The sequence below is a fragment of the Macaca fascicularis genome, chromosome 2 (genome assembly GCF_037993035.2).
Source record: "Macaca fascicularis isolate 582-1 chromosome 2, T2T-MFA8v1.1".
NCBI classification, from domain to species: Eukaryota; Metazoa; Chordata; class Mammalia; order Primates; family Cercopithecidae; genus Macaca; species Macaca fascicularis.
This window is the reverse complement of record NC_088376.1, coordinates 136,102,633-136,121,677: the sequence shown is the minus strand read 5'-3', so window position 1 is coordinate 136,121,677 and position 19,045 is coordinate 136,102,633. Positions and strand designations below refer to the sequence as shown.

At 43.1% G+C, this 19,045-nt stretch overlaps 1 long non-coding RNA gene and 1 other non-coding gene across 2 annotated transcripts; both read right to left on the bottom strand.

Moving 5' to 3' along the window:
- Positions 1-10,059: 10,059 nt before the first annotated feature.
- LOC141409700 (uncharacterized) lies at positions 10,060-13,622 on the bottom strand. Its single transcript, XR_012431362.1, has 2 exons — positions 13,486-13,622; positions 10,060-13,133 (listed from the first exon to the last, which is right to left on the bottom strand). It is a non-coding gene; the product is annotated as an uncharacterized lncRNA (long non-coding RNA).
- LOC123572089 (small nucleolar RNA U13) lies at positions 10,129-10,232 on the bottom strand. The gene has a single exon (XR_006696425.1). It is a non-coding gene; the product is annotated as a small nucleolar RNA U13 (small nucleolar RNA).
- Positions 13,623-19,045: the final 5,423 nt, after the last annotated feature.

Genomic DNA, 19,045 nt, shown 5'->3' with positions numbered 1-19,045 from the left:
CGTGCACCTCATTGGGTCGTATCTGCAAGCACACCGACAGGTGTGGCCACCATCAGCACACTCTCACCTGATAATTGCACAGCCCATTAATGGTCCACACAAGCACAAACTCAAACTCACATGGTCCATTCAGTCATAGACTAAACATCAAATATGTAAGCCTGGCCGGGCATGGTGGCTCACACCTGTAATCCCAGCACTTTGGGAGTGAGGCAGGCGGATCACTTGAGTCCAGGAGTTCGAGACCAGCTCGGCCAACATGGCAAAACACCATCTCTACTAAAACTACAAAAATTAGCTGAGCGTGGTGGTGCATGCCTTAATCCCAGCTACTTGGGAGGCTGAGGTAGGAGAATTGCTTAAACTTGGGAGACGGAGGCAGAATTGCTTGAACCTGGGAAATGGAGGTTGCAGTGAACCGAGATTATGCCACTACACTGCAGCCTGGGCAACCCAGTAGAGACTCTGTCTCAAAAAAAAAAAAAAAAAAAAAACTTAAGCCTATGCTATGGGTTCTCTCTCATCCAGTCTCAATGTCATAAAATATGGGACAAAAAAATAATATTGTAGCATAGTGAAAATTTATCATAAATGTAAACAACAGGAACTGACTAGAACTCTGTCAGAGGAGACAAACACGTATTTCCTTGACCAACAAAACAGAAAAGGTTAGCAAAGTTTTGATTAAACCAAATTATTTTCCGAATTCCAGGAATTCTTACAGAAATATAAAACTGTGAGTATAAGAGCATTTTTATTTTATTATTCTTTAATTTTAAGCCCATTTCTTTAATATTTTAGAGCAGAATTCGGAAAGCACCCCTCAATAACAAGGAAAACTTGTGCAACTGAGTTAATTCAAGTCCTGCTTTTGTGTTCATCACTGAAGAATTCTGTGGCACACTGAAAATTTTGCTTTTATAAGCTTTTTTTTTGGGGGGGGGGATGGAGTCTCGCTTTGTAGCCCAGGCTGGAGTGCAGTGGCACGATCTCAGCTGACTGCAAGCTCCGCCTCCCGGGTTCATGCCATTCTCCTGCCTCAGCCTCCTGAGTAGCTGGGACTACAGGCGCCTGCCACCATGCCCGGCTAATATTTTTTTGTATTTTTAGTAGAGACGGGGTTTCACCATGTTAGCCAGGATGGTCTCGATCTCCTGACCTCGTGATCCACCTCGTCCTCCCAAAGTGCTGGGATTACAGGTGTGAGCCACTGTGCCCGGCCTATAAGCTTTTTAAAGGAGAGAGAAAGAGAGAGAGACGGATGACTCCAGCTCCGTCACCCAGGGTGAAATGCAGTGTCATGATCATGGCTCACTGCAGCCTCCACCTCCTGGACCCAAATGATCCTCCCACCTCGACCTCCTGAATAGCTAGGACCACACACAGGCTTGCACCACCATATCTACCTAATTAAAAACAAAAATTGTAGAGATGGGGGTCTCTTGCTGTGTTGCTCAGGCTAGCCTTGAACTCCTGGCCTCAAGCAATCCTCCCTCCTTGGCCTCCCAAAGTGCTGGGATTCCATCGTGAGCCACCACGCCTGGTCTCAAAACTATGTTTTCTTCTATGTTTTTCATTTTATGATAATATCCTGGCATGTTTCCAATTCACCTAGAGAATGGCTCCCCCAAAAAATTATTAATTACTTATGTTTTATCTATTTTCTGAAGAAAGTGAGGGGTGAATATTGTTCCTGGTATAAACCTTTGGAAACATAACTTTCAGGATCCTGCAGGCCCTTTAAATTATAATCCTGTGTTCAAGGCTTGTCTTCTCCAAAAGCAGATGGAAGGCAGAGGTTGCAGTGAGCCAAGGTTATGCCATTGTACTCCAGCATATATATATATATGTAAAAATATATATAAAAAATATATAAATATATATAAAAAATATATAAATATATATAATATATATAAATATATATAATATATAAATATATATAAATATATATACAAATATATATAAAATATACAAATATATATAAAATATATACAAATATATATAAAATATACAAATATATATAAAATATATACAAATATATATAAAATATACAAATATATATAAAATATATATAAATATATATAATATATAAATATATATAAAATATATACAAATATATATAAAATATATATTTTTTTTTAAAAAAAAAGCAAGTAACATATACTCATGGAACCAGGATTCCTATTTCTAGGAACTCATCTTACATACACACTTGTCCACTTGTGAAATGATACATATACAAGATTAAAAGACTCTTTGTATTAGCAAAAAATAAAAATAAAAATTGACAAGAACCTAAAATTTCATCTGGAAGGGATAAATTAATTATGGATTAAATCTGTACTGTTAGGAGTTAAACAGGTACGTGATATGCTGAAGCTGTAAGAAAGAATAAAGAGGGTCCGTATTAACTGTTGTGTAATCGTCTTCAAAATACATTGTTAGACGTAAGGGGTAAAAAAAGGGTCCGGGCGCAGGGGCTCACACCTGTAATCCCAGCACTTCGGGAGGCCGAGGCGGGCAGATCACTTGAGGTCAGGAGTTCAAGACCAGTCCAGCCAACCTGGTGAAACCTCGTCTCTACCAAAAATACAAAAATTAGCTGGGCATGGTGGCACAAGCCTGTAATCCCAGCTACTCGAGAGGCTGAGGCAGGAGAGTTGCTTGAACCCGGGAAGTGGAGGTTGCGAGCGGAGATCGCGCCACTGCTCTCCAGCCTGATAGAGCAAGATCCCATCTCACAAAAAAAGAAAAAAAAAAGACACAGCTCAGAATAATGCTATTGGATGCTTCCACTGTGTAAACAAGAATGAGATAAGAGGTAGGTCCAGGTATTTGATTACATTTGCATACAATATATCTAGAAGGACCTGTATGAGCTGGGAACCCTGGACACCCTCACAGAGGAGAACTGGGTGGGCAAGGGATGGGATCTTTTTGGTGTCTTTAACATTTTGAATCATATGATTGCATTCGCCTTTCAATATAAACATTAAGGTCAATTTTTTTTTTTTTTTTTTTTTAGACAGAGTCTCACTCTGTTGCCCAGGCTGGAGTGCAGTGGCGCGATCTCGGCTCACTGCAAGCTCCACCTCCTGGGTTCATGCCATTCTCCTGCCTCAGCCTCCCGACTAACTGGGACTACAGGCACCTGCCACCACACCCGGCTAATTTTTTGTATTTTTAGTAAAGACAGGGTTTCACCATGTTAGCCAGGGCAGTCTCGATCTCCTGACCTTGTGATCCACCCACCTCAGCCTCCTAAAGTGCCGGGATTACAGGCGTGAGCCACCGCGCCCTGCCAAGGTCAATTTTTTTAATTGAATAGGCAAAAGAAATCCAGGATCACTCCGTGTCCGGGATTGGCCAATATTTTCCCAAGGGACTAGAGAGTAAATATTTAGGCTTTTCAGGCTAGTAAGAGCTCAACCACCACCACCCTCAGCAATGTCTTTGAAATTCAAAAGCAGCCATGGACAGTAAATAAAGCAATGGGTGTGACCACGTGCCAACAATACTGAAGATGCTGAAACTTTAATTTCATGTAAATTTCACATGTCATGAAGCATTCTTCACTTGATTTTTCCCCAATGGTTTAAAAATGCATACCCATTCTTAGCTCACAGGGTTGTAATTGGCAAACTCCTGGTCTACGGTGATGGCCTCCACATTTCTGCAATGATCTCACTATAGCTTAGGGGTGTGTCCAGCTTGGGGCACCTGTGCTAAGAGGACTATTAACCAGCGAACTGGGATGCCATCAGTCTGTTGGCAGGATGGGAGGAATGTTGAAAAACTTGGGGCCATAGATCCTGAGGAAAGAAGATTTGGGATTAGAGGGCAAGAGCAAAGTTTAATGAAAGCTGTCATCAAATAGATGATGGGCTGCAGGAGGGGGATCCGCGTCTCAGATGCAGCGTGACCGGGTAGGACAAGGTAGCTTTGGGGCCTCACCCAAAGGAGAAACATTAACCATGCCTAGAGTTTCCTTGGAGAAGGAAGCCCTGGAGCAGCAGCCGAACTGCACTTAGGGCACCAGTGGATCAACGGACGGGATGCCTTCGGTGTCCCCGCTCCATCCCTGTCCTCACCACCTCAGGGTACACGCACCCTCCACAGCCAGAACCTGCATTTGAGACTGTCTCAAAAAATAAAATAAAATAAAATAATAATTTATTTTGTGTGTGTGTGTGTGTGTGTGTGAATACAGAGATGGGGTCTCACTATTTTGCCCACGCTGGTCTGAAACTCCTGGGCTCAAGCAATTCTCCTGTCTTGGCCTCCCAAAGTCCTGGGATTACAGGCATGAGCAACTGCACCTGGCCAATAGTGTATTATATATCTCAAAATAGCTGGAAGAAATTTGGAATGTTCCCAACACAGAGAAATGACAAATGTTCAAGGTGACTGATATGCTAATTACCCTGATTTGATCATTATACATTGTGTACATGTATCAAAATATCACACTTATACCATAAGTATGTGCAAACATTATGTATACATAAAAATTAAAATTACTTGGGTGCATCTGTAGTCCCAGGTACTTGGGAGGCTGAGTCTGTAGTCCCAGGTAGAGACTGAGGCAGGAGGACTACTTGAGCCCAGGAGTTCAAGAGCAGCGGAACAACATAGACTCTGCCTCAATTTCCAAAAAAGAAAAATTGCCAGGCACGGTAACTCATGCCTGTAATCCTAGCACTTTGCAAGGCCAAGGCAGGTGGATCATTTGAGGTCAGGAGTTCGAGACCAGCCTGACCAAGATGGCGAAACCCCATCTCTACTAAAAATACAACAACAACAAAAAAATCAGCCAGAAGTAGTTGCACACACCTGTAGTGCCAGCTACTCTGGAGGGTGAGGCAAGAGAATCACTCAAATCCAGGAGGCAGAGGTTTCAGGTTCTGAGAATGCACCACTGCACTCCAGCCTGAGCAACAGAGAGCAATTCTGTCTCAAAATAAATAAATAAATAAATTTTAGAAATAATTTCTTTTAATGTAGCCATAATTGAACCACTTCTTTCATTGAGACCTTCTCTCTTTTCTCTCCCTCTCCTCTTCCTCCTCATGGCTCTTAATTTCTATCTATCGCCATCTCAGGAAATTGTTTGATTTTCTCCACCGTGCATTTTGCTTTCTGAAAGTATCTTGTTTGTTCAATTCCTTGTGTGTTGATTTTCTATCTCCCCTTCCTCTAAAATGTAAGCTCCCTGAAGACAGGGACATTGTCTGGTTCACACCTGCCTAGATGAATACAAGTGAAGGCATTGCAGAGCTTGCCTTCTTCAAACATGGGCAGCTAACAGCTTCCAGCACCAGAAATTTCCATTTTCTTTCTTTTGCCTTTTCTTTAATGCTCTGCCTCCATGTCTAAGCTGATTTTCTTCTGGGTCTCTGTTCTGATTCTCACACACCTGAGTGTGACTTACCCTGCTTCCCTTGCAGATGTCATTGTTCGTCCCTCAAAATGTTTGTGGCACATTTCACGGTAAGGCTCTGAGACAGCGCTCCAAATTGTGTCTACATATCTTCTGTTGTGGTTACTTTGAAGTTTGTTGAATTATATTGTTTTGACAGAACTGTCACGTCTCAAAACGTGTTGCTGACTAAAAACATATGCAGGACCTTTTTTCCTTCTTTTTCTTTCTCTCCTTTTTTTTTTAAAAAAAAGAAAAACTCTACCATCATCTTGCAACTAAACGTATGGCCACAGGAGGGCACCATGAGGCCGCACTTCTGCTCTACACAAAGTGGGTGGAAAATTGAGAGACCTGATGGGGACAGTACAAAACTCTGGGACTTTTATACTTAATCTCTTTCTTCATTCCAAGATCTACCGCCCAGTGGTAACACACCCTTTGGGGTGCAGGCTGAGAAAATCAAATACTGGTACAACACTAACAAATAATAATAATTAATAATAAGCTGTGAATGTCTTCCAGTTCGTAGAAACTGTAAAAGCACATTTACTCAGATATACTTTGTTCTAAGTTATTTTTATCAGGGTTGAGTAAAAGCATATGGATCAACAGTTGTGAGCAAAAATGTAAGAAATCTGAAACTCCTGTAATGACAGACTTCAGGAAAATGTCCTCTATTGAAGTTAAAAAAAAAAAAAAAAAATTAGCAAAATGACAGGATTGGGATGCAAACCCTGGCTGTGTATACCGTGTCTGTGTTCTGTGTTCTGCTGTTACACTCCATGTTCAGCACAGCCCAATATGGGAGTCACCAGTCACATGTGCACATATTTAAATTTTAAATTAACTTAATTAAAATTAAATAAAATTAGGCCAGGCAGGGTTGCTCACCCCTGTAATCACAGCACTTTGGGATGCCAAGGCAGATGGATCGCCTGAGGTCAGGAGTTCAAGACCAGCCTGATCAACCTGGTGAAACCCTGTCTCTACTAAATACAAAAAATTAGTTGGGCTTGGTGGCGTATGCCTGTAATCCCAGCTACTTGGGAGGCTGAGGCAGGAGGATCACTTGAACCTGGGAGGCGGAGGCTGCAGTGAGCCGAGATTGTGCCATTGCACTCCAGCCTGGGCAACAAGATCGGAACTCCATCTCAAATAAATTAATAAATAAAATTACAAATTCGGTTCTTCAGTTGTACTAGTCACAGGTTCAAGAGGTCAACAGCCAAATGATGCCTGTGGCTTCTATTGTACAATACAGATATAAAACATTTCCATCATCATGGAGAATTCTACTGAACGGCGGTGGCATAGATAAAGCCTTGCAGTTTGTGCTCCTAACCGTGACACTTGACTGCCTCATGGATTCTAGCAGTCTATCTACTTCGCCTATCTATTGTCATAGTTTCCCTTGAATTCAGAACAAAGTTTAAAAATACTTCATTCTTCTACTAAACAAGAAGTGTACTCAGTACCTACATTTTACCCACCTATTCAATATAACATACCAAAGGTAGCAAAGCAAATAGAAAATATTCTCCCTGCTATTAAACATTTAGAATCTAGGCTGGGCACGGTAGCCCATACCTGTAATCCCAGCACTTTAGGAGGCCAAGGTGGGTGGGTCATTTGAGGTCAGGAGTTCGAGACCAACCTGGCCAAAATGGTGAAACCCTATCTCTACTAAAAATACAACATTAGCTGGGCATGGTGGTGCACACCTATAATCCCAGCTACTTGGGAGGCTGAGGCAGGAGAATCCCTTGAACCCAGGAGGCGGAGGTTGCGGTGATCCGAGATAGCGCCACTGTACTCCAGCCTGGGTGACAAAGGAGACACCATCTCAAAAGAAAAAAAAAAATAGAATCTACTTAAATAATGTGAGTGAATTATCTGATGCCTACCACAATTGGGCAATACTGTATTCCAGTGGAACAAATGCACAAGATCATGGAAAGGTATTACATTATAGGCAAATTTAACTTATAAAACATTATTTTCCAAATATTTTCTTGCACTCTTGTGGCTTACAACATTACATTTCTTCCACAGACTCACTGACTCACATAGTGGTTCAATCTACTTCATCTGATCAAAGCCTGTGTAAGTCATCTGCAATTCACCTGAAGCAGTGTATTGTTTGCTATATTACAGGACCTTTTCACTTGATGTGAAATGAAATCAGAGAACCCAAAGAAATCTTGACTCTGACATGCTCTGTAACAGTGGCCCTTCTGGGACAATGATTTTGCATCAGAGTAAGCCCAAAATTAAACTTACGTAGGCGTCATGGTAGAGCAACATGCACAGGTGTGAGGCAGAGGGCAGAGAACTTGAGTGTGGGCGAGTCAGACCTTGAAAAAAAAGTCATTCACCGCTGTCAATTTATTTTTTTATTTTATTTTATTTTATTTTATTTTATTTTATTTTATTTTATTTATTTTTTGAGACAGAGTCTCATTCTGTTGCCCAGGCTGGAGTGCAATGGCACGATCTCGGCTCACTGCAACCTCCACCTCCCAGGTTCAAGTGATTCTCCTGCCTCAGCATCCCAAGTAGCTGGGACTACAGGCATGTGCCACCACATCCAGCTAATTTTTGTCTTTTTATTAGAGATGGGGTTTCGCCAGGTTGCCCAGGATGGTCTGGAACTCCTGGTCTCAAGTGATCTGGTCACCTCGGCCTCCCAAAGTGCTGAGATTACAGGCATGAGCCACCACCCCCAGGCTCTCCATCCATTTTATCAATGACAACCTCAAAGAGAACACTTGACCTTCAGTAATACTGTAAATAAGATGGTTTGATGGATTTGGAAGAAGTGGGGAGAGGAGAACAGAAAAAGGCTTTCAAGACCAGGTACAGTGGCTCACACCTGTAATCCCAGCACTTTGGGAGGCCAAGGCAGATGGATCACCTGAGGTCAGGAGTTCGAGAACAGTCTGGCCAACATGGCGAAAACCATCTCTACTAAAAATACAAAAAATTAGCCAGGTGTGGTGGCACGCACCTATAATCCCAGTTACTTGGGAGGCTAAGGCAGGAGAATCGCTTGAACCCAGGAGACAGAGGTTGCAGTGAACCGATATGGCACCATTGCACTCCAGCCTGGGTGACAGAGACTCTGCTTCAAAAAAAAAGGAAGAAAAAGGCTTTCAATATGCACATATTGACAGTTTTCACATAAAAGGGGATGAAAAACAGAAAGTTAAATAAATAAGTTGCACATAAACTTTGTAAATTGCCCTTACACAGGGTTGAGGCAAAGGGGAAACTGAGACTTTGGCATCAGAGAATTCTACTCAACAGTTAACTGGCTGTGTGTCAGAGAGATTAATTTCCCTCTCTGAGCCACCATCTTGTTTACCTCTACAATGGAGATAATAACAGTCCCTACTTCTGGGAGTGTAAGGATTAGGAAATTAAATCTTTTTTTTTTTTTTTTTTTTTTTGAGACAGGGTCTCACTCTGTCACCCAGGCTGGAGTGCAGTGGTGCCATCTCGGCTCACTGCAGCCTCTGGCTCCTGCCTCAGCCTCCCAAGTAGCTGGGATTACAGGTGCCCGCCATCACACCTGGCTAATTTTTGTATTTTTACTAAAGACGGGATTTCACCATGTTAGCAAGGCTGGTCTTGAACTCCTGGCCTCAAGTGATCTGCCTGCCTTGGCCTCCCAAAGTGCTGGGATTACAGGCATGAGCCACTGTGCCAGGCCAGGAAATTAAATCTAAATCGCCTGGTACATAAAATGCCAAAATCGCTACACTAATGACCATTTATTTCACATCCCCAGCTGTGTGACTTGAGAAGCCCACTCTCTGGTGTCAATTTTAAAAGAAATGTCTCTGTGATTAAGGATTACTAATTGGGTCCCCTTTGAAGTTCCTCAAAAGATACCAGGAAAGCTTTCAATAGCTTTTAACTCAAATACATTTATGAAAATGATTATAACACCTCCATCATTGCCATTTGCCTCAGACATTGCTACCATAGGGACCAAGATGTCATCAAGGACCTGCTTTTAGACTTTGTTGACATCAATGTCAGATCAATGGCTGAAATAAAAGCATCTTCAAAATACTTCACAAAGCAATTGAATGGTATGAGTTGCACAGAACATCCAAGCCTGCTTGGAGTGCCATGTTTGGTCAAGGAGAGGGTGGAAGAGGGAGACTCAAGACCCACCGCCTGCTTTCAAAAAGTCTTTCTCCATAATTAATACAGGAGTTTTAAAAAGATAACAGGCCGGGCGCGGTGGCTCAAGCCTGTAATCCCAGCACTTTGGGAGGCCGAGATGGGCGGATCACGAGGTCAGGAGATCGAGACCATCCTGGCTAACACGGTGAAACCCCGTCTCTACTAAGAAATACAAAAAATAGCCGGGTGAGGTGGCGGGCGCCTGTAGTCCCAGCTACTCGGGAGGCTGAGGCCGGAGAATGGCGTGAACCCGGGAGGCGGAGCTTGCAGTGAGCTGAGATCCGGCCACTGCACTCCAGCCTGGGCTACAGAGCGAGACTCCGTCTCAAAAAAAAAAAAGATAAACAGATACCTCAAGCATTCACTGGAAGAATCACATGCACAAATTCTAATTTTGGGTTTGTATCGACCACAAGAGTCTGTGTCCAACACGTGTAAAAGTCTTTTTGGCAAATTCATCACTTTATATACCAGTTTGATTTGGGATACCTTTTTCATTTTTTCTTTTTTCACATCAAACGGGGAATGTGCCAACATCACAACAAAGTCTGAGGGAGGCACATCTCACACACGAGCGTGAAAACCCAATCATCACGCTTATGAACTACCAAAGGATCCCAGGTTTTATTAACGAGCACATTTCTGGGTTTTGCCCTGCCAAGCTTCATGCTTTCATCCTCAGGCTAGTCTCCTCCGAGATAGAAAGCAGCTGTTCACTTCAAGACCGAAGTCTGAGTTCCGTGTAGGAAGAAGAGGTCAGGGAAGGGAGAAGGTAAAGGGGCCAAGGACACAGAACTTTCTCCCAGGAAGAAAACATCACTCCGGACTTCTGCTTTCATCTCATCAGCCAGGGCTGTATCACAGGGCTATGCCTAGGAAGCTGGGTGGCCAACAGGTCGCCTTTCCACCCTTCATAGAAAAGGTAGGCAGTGGCCGGGCGCATTGTCTCACGCCTGTAATCCCAGCACTTTGGGAGGCTGAGGCAGGCGGATCACTTGAGACCAGCCTGGCCAACATGACCAAATTGCATCTTTACCAAAAATACAAAAATTAGCTGGGCTTGGTGGTGCACGTCTGTAATCCCAGCTACCAGGAGGCTGGGGTGGGAGAATCATTTGAGCCCAGGAGGCGGAGGTTGCAGTGAGTCAAGATGGCACTGCTGCACTCCAGCCTGGGCGACAGAGTGAGACCCTGTTAGAAAAAAAAAAAAAAAACTAGGCAAGCGTAGTGACAGATAATGGCTTTGGGATATCAATCAATGGTCTATCAAGGGACCCAGCCAAGAGTTTTCAGTGTTATCTTTTGCCAATTCAAGACACTAAAACACTACCAGCAACTCTCACCTACTACCCCTATCATTTCCTAAAAGAAAGGGTATTTGAACACTGCCAAGGCCGGGCAGAGATGCCGTAATCACAACACTTCGGGAGGCCGAGGCAGGCAGATCTCTTGAGGCCAGGAGTTCAAGACCAGCCTGGCCAACATAGCAAAACCCTGTCTCTACTAAAAAAAAAAAAAAAAAAATTAGCCAGATGTGGTGGTGGGTGCCTGTGGTCCCAGCTACTCAGGAGGCTGAGGTGGGAGGATCACTCGAACCTGGGAGAAGGAGGTTGCAGTGAGCCGAGATTGCACCACTGCATTCCATCCTGGGCAACAGAGGGACCTTGTTTCAAAAAAAAAAAAAAAAACAACCTGCCAAAAGAGGAAAGACAATCACAGAATAATGATCTGCCCACACACTGCACCATCACTTTGGTTTTGTGCAAAATTCCCCCCATTGCTCCTAGTTTCTGAGACGTTTTCAGTGAAACGTCAGTCCTGGGAGTGGTGCTGAGGGATGGTGGTCCTGGGCGTAAACCACAACACTGAAAGGCCTATGGCTTTCAGAGACAGAAACTGGAAAAATAATGTTTTTCGGATTTCTTCATACAAACGACCGTGGAAGTAAGTCTTATTACAAACTTAGAGGAGTTGTCATAAATGGAATGAGAAGTAGAAGGTGGAGGGGAGGGGAAATGTCTTCAGGAAGGATACATGAGGAGCAGCTGTCAGCCACAGGAAGGCCTTCACAAAGGCAGCAGCAGGTTGGGCAGGTCTTGACAGAAAGTGCAGACAGCTGGCCCTCCCAGGACGGGAACCGCTGACTCCACTCAAGGCATCTGGTTCATGCAAACTCCAAAGCAAACCGTGGTGGGATGGTAGCTTCAAGGGGATGTGATGTCATTTCTCCTCAGTGAGTGTCACGTGGCTAGGGAGTTTGACTCTTTCCCTCCTTTTCCCAAAGAAAATTTTGTACCTCTCACAAACAAATCAGCCCATTTAAAGGAAGAATGCAAATTTTGCCTGGAAGAGCAGACTTGAAATTGGTCATTAATGGTTTAAAGGTTATTTCTCCACTGAGAACATTCTAGGCATTTTGATTATTGGCAGCAGCCCTTCAAGACAGTTTTTCTGCTAATTTTTCCTCAACCTCTTCAGTTGCGTTCTGAATTTTCAAAAGTAGGACCAAGCTAGTTATGAGTGACTGTAAATTTGGAGGACGGAAATACACATGAAAATAACCACTACTGGTCGGGCACACTGGCTCACACACACCTGTAATCCCAGCACTTTGGGAGGCTGAGGTGGGCAGATCAGGAGGTCAGGAGATCGAGACCATCCTGGCCAACATGGTGAAACCCCATCTTTACTAAAAATACAAAAATTATCTGGGCATGTAAGTAGCTGTAATCCCAGCTACTCAGGAGGCTGAGGCAGGAGAATCGCTTGAACCAGGGAGTCAGAGGTTGCAGTGAGCCGAGATCGCGCCACTGCACTCCAGCTTGGTGAAAGAGCAAGACTCTGTCTCAAAAATAATCAAACAAACAAACAAATCCACTACTTAGAACAGAGGTCACCGGGTGCGGTGGCTCACACCTGTAATCCCAGCACTTTGGAAGGCCGAGGTGGGCAGATCCCTTGAGCCCAGGAGTTCAAGACCAGTCTGGGCAACATGGCGAAACCCCATCTCTACTAAAAATATAAAAAATTAGCCAGGAGTGGTGGTGCATGCCTGTAGTCTCAGCTACTCGTGAGGCTGAGGTGGCAGGATTGCTTGAGTCCAGGAGTGGGAGGTTGCAGTGAGCTGAGACCATACCACTGCACTCCAGCCTGGGCGACAGAGATGCCATCTCAAAAAATAAAAAAGAAAAAAGAACAGAGGTCAGTAAACTTTTCCGTCAAGGCACAAATAATAAATATTCCAGGCTCTGTGGGCCACATGGTCGCAGCTCTACTGCAGTCCTAGCAAGAAAGGAGCCACAGACAATACATAAAGAAATGGCAGTGGCTGCGTTCCAGTAAAACTTCATCATGGATACTGACATTTGAATTCCAAGTAATTTTTACACAAGTCACAAAATACTACTTTTCTTTGTGTTTTTTCCAATCATTAAAATATAAAAACTATTCTTACTTCACAGGCCGTAAGAAAACAGGCAGTGGTCCCACAGGCTGTAGTTTGCTGATGATATCTGAACTAGAAAATAAAACAGATAAAGCACTCAGGAACAAATTTAACAAGAAATATGCAAAGCTCCATGAGGAAATTTAAAAGTTTTTGAAGTCACAAAAGTTAACTTGAATAAAAAGATATACCATGTTTTTGGTTAGAGAGATTCAACACCATGAAGATGCAAATTCTTCCACAACTAATTTTAAAATGTTTTACGAGGCCGGAAATGGTGGCTCACGCATGTAATCCCAGCACTTCAGGAGGCTGAGGCAGGTGGATCACCTGAGTTCAGGAGTTTGAGATCAGCCTAGCCAACAGGGCAAAATCCCATCTCTACTAAAAATATAAAAAATTAGCCAGGTATGGTGGCGGGTACCTGTAATCCCAGCTACTCAGGAGGCAGAGGCAGGAGAATTGCTGGAACCTGGGAGGCGGAGGTTGCAGTGAGCCAAGATCGCACCACTGCACTCCAGTATGGGCGACACAGTGAGACTCTGTCATAAATAAATAAATAAATAAATAAATAAATAAATAAATAAATAAAGTATTATGATCCAAATTAAAGTAGCAAGAGATCATCTTTTTCTGGAATCACACAGCTGACTCTGAAGTTGATATGAAAAGATAAATAAACAAGATTAGGTCTGGAAAACTCAGAAAAAGAAGAACAAAAAGGAAACAGTTGTACTAGAATGTAAAACACTATGCACATCAGCAACTAAGCCAGTGTGGTATCGGCGCATGAATGGACAGACAGAACACATCCAGAAATATTAATACATCCAAAATGAACCCAGGACTTACTGTGTGATGAAGGCAGCATATCAAATCAAGGTGCTAAAGATGAGTTTTTAATAAATGGTATTGGCCACGAAGACAAACAGATCCAAACCTCATACTATGCATCAGAATAAAAAGCACTCCAAGTAAACCAGATATTAAATGTAAGAAATGAAACCATATAAGTTAAAATGGGAGGAGCCAGATGGTGCACAGTGGCTCATGCCAGTAATCCCAGCACTTTAGGAGGCTGAGGTGGGAGGATCACTTGAGCACCAGAAGTCAAGGCTACAGTGAGCTGTGATCACACCATTGTCCTCCAGCCTGGGTGACAGAGTGAGACCCTGTCTCAAAATAAAATAAAACGGGGAAAGCCATTCTAAAAATAATTTAAAATCCAGAACCGTTAAAAAGAAAAAACTCACGAATTCAAATATATAAAAATAATTTGCTTAGGATTTTTTTTTGTTATGCAAAGATCAAAGGAAAAAGACAAACTGGAAAAACAACAGGATTGTAACACATCACAAAGATTAATTTCCATAACCTATAAAAGAAATGCTAAAGAAAATTCTGAAATGTTCTAGAAATTCTAGAGAAAGAAGACCAACAACCCAATTTGGAAAATGGGCAAAGGACATGAACTGAGAGGTCACGGAAAAATACCAATCGCCCTTCCACCTGGGGAAACCCACACTGATGGTGAGGCCATGAGAAACAGGCACCCCCATACACAGCTGGTGAGAGAACAGAACAGCATAAACCCCAAGGAAGGGGAACTGATGGGAACTACCCAAATTACTGAAGCCGTTACCTTTGACAGGACTCACTTCTGGGAATCCTGATTAGAAATAAGTGGAGTGTACATCCACTCTAGAGACTACAGGAAAGAAAGAACAAGAGTGATCTCTACAGGGAGTATGGTGTGAGCAGCAGGATGTATTAACTGGAAAAAGGCCGGGTGTGGTGGCTCAGGCCTGTAATCCCAGTGCTTTGGGAGGCTGAGGTGGGTGGATCACCTGAGGTCAGGAGTTCGAGACTAGCCTGGCCAACATGGTACCCTGTCTCTACTAAAAATACAAAAAAATGAGCCAGGCATGGTGGCACGCACCTGTAATCCCAGCTACTCGGGAGGCTGAGGCACAAGGATCGCTTGAACCCAGGAGGCGGAGGTTGCAGTGAGCTGAGATCGCGCCACTGCACTCCAGCCTGGGTGACAGAGTGAGACAATGTCTCACAAAAAAAAAAAAAGTGAAAAAAGCAAGGTGTATGCTACTTTTGTGTAAGGAAAAGAAATAAGACAGACAGACAGACAGACAGACAGACAGATAGATAGATAGATAGACAGACAGACAGTTATAGATGATACACAGAGATGATAGAAATATAGATGACAGAGATATAGATGATGATGATAGATAGATAGATACATAGATAGATACATAGATAGATACATAGATAGATACATAGATACATAGATAGATACATAGATAGATACATAGATAGATACATAGATAGATACATAGATAGACAGACAGACTAGACATTTTCATTTTGCTGTTTTGGGTGTTTTTGAGACCAGGATTTTTGCTGTGTCACCCAGGCGGGAGTGCAGTGGCTAGTCACAGGCAAGATTGTCACACATCACAGCTTCCAACTCCTGGGCTCCAGTGATCCTCCCACCTCAGTTTCCCGAGTAGCTGGGACTACAGGTGCACGCCACCATGCCCAGGTCATTTTTATTTTTTGTAGAGATGCGGTCTTGCTATGTTGCTCAGGCTGGCCCTCAAGTGATCCTCCTGCCCCAGCCTCCCAAAGTGCTAGGATTACAGGTATGAGCCACAAAACTCAGCTCTAAGATAATATGTTTTAATTCTTTTTTTTTTTTTTTCTTTTTTGGAGACAGGATCTTGCCCAGCCACCCAATGGCACGATCATGGCTCACTGCTACCTCAATCTCCTGGGCTCAAGCAATTCTCCTACCTTGGCCTCCCAAAGTGCTGGAATTACAGGCATGAGCCACAGCACCCAGCCACTATATATTTTAATTTGCTTATATTTGCATCAGGAAATACTAAAAGAAAAAGCAAGAAACTAATAAAAATGGTTACCTATAGATTGGGAGTAAGGGGCATAAGGACAAGGGTGGGAAGGAGAATTTTGTGTCATTTTGACATTTTAATCATTTAAAATTGTCTAATTTTCTTTTAATGACTTCACTTATTTAACAAACTTTAATTGAGCTATGCCCCAGGCGTTCATGAATACCTGGTTGTGGATGAGGAGTGGAGGCAGGCAGAGAATGTAGGCCGGGTGCAGTGGCTCACACCTATATTCCCAGCATGTTGGGAGGCCAAGACGGGCGGATTATTTGAGGGCAGGAGCTTGAAACCAGCCTGGCCAACATGGTGAAAGCCCATCTCTACTAATAATACAAAAAAAAAAAAATTAGCCGGGCCTGGTGGTGGGTGCCTGTAATCCCAGCTACTCGGAGGCTGAGGCAGAAGAATTGCTTGAGCCCAGGAGGCAGAGGTTGAAGTGAGCAGAGCTTGCACCATTGCACTCCAGCCTGGGCAACAGCAAGACTCTGTCTCCAAAAAAAAAAAAAAAAAAAGAAAAGAGAATGTGACAGTATGCTCATAAATATGTATACTTCTACATATTAAAAATATATCTCTGAATATCTGCTTTGGTGCAATGGAAAATAATTCAGTTACATGACTAAGAAACCAAATCTAGTTAGTAATTGAAAGTGCATGCGTATGAGAAAGAGAGATGGAAAAATTAGAGACCCTATTCGAGGTGCAAGTGAGTTCTCAGAGATGGCAGTCGCTGCCTTCAAGGGAACCGAGCCCCTCTGTGGGGGACAACCACTGCAGTCAACATAAAGTGTTATTTCAGAGACCCCATGTTTGAAATAGAACTACCTTCTCCCACAACCCTTCCTTCTTTCTTGCTTTATTTAGGATCATTGAACTTATCACCATCTTACATATATTTTTACTTAGCTTGTTTATCTGTCTTCATTAACTACCCCAGGGCCATACTTGTAAGAAGTCCCTTAATAAACATCTGTGGATGAACAAATGAGCAGATCGCTGCCTGGATTGATTGATGGCTCTTTCCGAGATGTTTGACTCCAGAACGCTGGTTTTGTTGTCTCAGAAATCTCGATGCGTGAATCCCTGTGGCTGCTGCTGTTGCAAGAACGTATGCGAAGTTGGTCATCGCCGTTGATCCAATCGAGCTTATGTGCGTTGCTGACATAGCATACATATTGAAATTAACCACCACTGTAAATGTCTTTAGGAGGACTAAACTGACTCCACAGTTAGACAAAAAGTTAGCATGTCCTTCCAAAAGTCAAGGAAACAGAGCTGCAAGGAGTAACTTTGACATTAGGAGAGCATGTATTTGTCATTGTGAGGATGACTGAAATTTCGCATTTTCTTGCCAAGCCAAAACCAAGAGCTTTGCAGAGCTTAAGAGGGGAAAATACCCACAAATTTCCTTGGAAGAAATGAAAATGTCAAGCCAGGAGAGGCCGTTGTCACCAGACCATGCATTGTGCAGGCACGTGTCCTGTTTCAGTGGGCGGCTTATTTCCTTACTTTACATAAAATAATGGTGTATGTTACCATCTTAGATGACTGGGAATATAGCATGTGGTTTGCCTGCCAGATAAGGTTCCATTCTCACCTCCAACCACATCCCTAGGTGCAAGGCTGTCTATTTCACATTACCTAATAATTCGACAAAGAACACTTAAAAGTTTAATGACTTGTTCAATTGTTTTTTTCTTTTGAGAGGGAGCTGATTTCAAATGTCTCCATCTCAAACTGCTTGAACCGAGCCAGTAATAGTCACAAGTCAAAATACTATGAGATCACTTAGAGGGGGACTGTATACTAGTCTGGAGTTGGCAGACTAGTATACAGGGAATTGCTGGCATTTTGGAATACTCATTACTTTTAGTTATGGGAAGAAAAACTGAAAATTTTGGTTTATCTATACACTGAAAGACTATGAAGCTGTTAAGGTGACTAGGGCACTTTCTAGGTAGTGATTTGGAATATCACAAAACTCTAGTAAATGGGGAAGGAAAAAAAGACCAGGTGCATCTACCTCAGTGGGTTCAGTGTGCACTCACTATGAAAAAGGGAGTGGGGTAGGTTGTGCACGTTGGCTCACACCTGTAATCCCAGCACTTTGGGAGGCCAAGGTGGGTGGATTACCTGAGGTCAGGAGTTCGAGACCAGCCTGACCAACATGGTGAAACCTGTCTCTACTAAAAAGACAAAAATTAGCCAGGTGTGGTAGCGGGCGTCTGTAGTCTCAGCTACTTGGGAGGCTGAGCAGGAGAATCGCTTGGACCTGGGAGGTGGAGGTTGTGATGAGCCAAGATCGTGCACTCTGGCCTGGGCAACAAGAACGAAACTCCATCTCAAAAAAAAAAAAAAAGAAAAGAAAAGGGGAGTGGGGGAGAGGGAGTGATGGCAACCTTGTGTTTGCCAGGGTACACAGTTATTTCTGGAAAGATACAGCACATTTTTTTTTTCTTTCTTTTTTTGGTGAGATGAGTCTTGCTGTCACCCAGGTTGGAGGATACAGGACATTTCTGCAAAATGCTTTTTTTTTTCTTTTGAGACAGGGTCTCACTCTGTCAGCCAGACTGAAGTACAGGGGCATGATCTCAGCTCACTGCAACCTCTGCCTCCTGGGTTCAAGCGATTCTTTGTGCCTCAGCCTCCTGATTAGCTGGGATTACAGGCACACACCACCATTCCTGGTTCATTTTTTTTGTATTTTTAGTAGAGACAGGGTTTCACCATGTTGACCAGGCTGGTCTTGAACTCCTGACCTCAAATGATCCACCCACTTTGGTCTCTCAAAGCACTGTGATTACAGGCATTAGCCACCACTCCCAGCCTGCAAAATGCTGTTTTTTGAACTCATTTGTAGGTAGGGCTTACTATCCACCAGTTAGTAATTGAAAGTGCATAAGTATGTTTCTTTCTAGTAGTTAATGGTTAATCCTTTTCTAATGGTTAATCCTCTTAACAGCCCTGTGAGGTAAGGGCCTCATCACCCTTATTCTACAGATGCACAGAGATCACACAGCCAGAAAATGGCAGAGCTGGGATTAAAACCCAAGG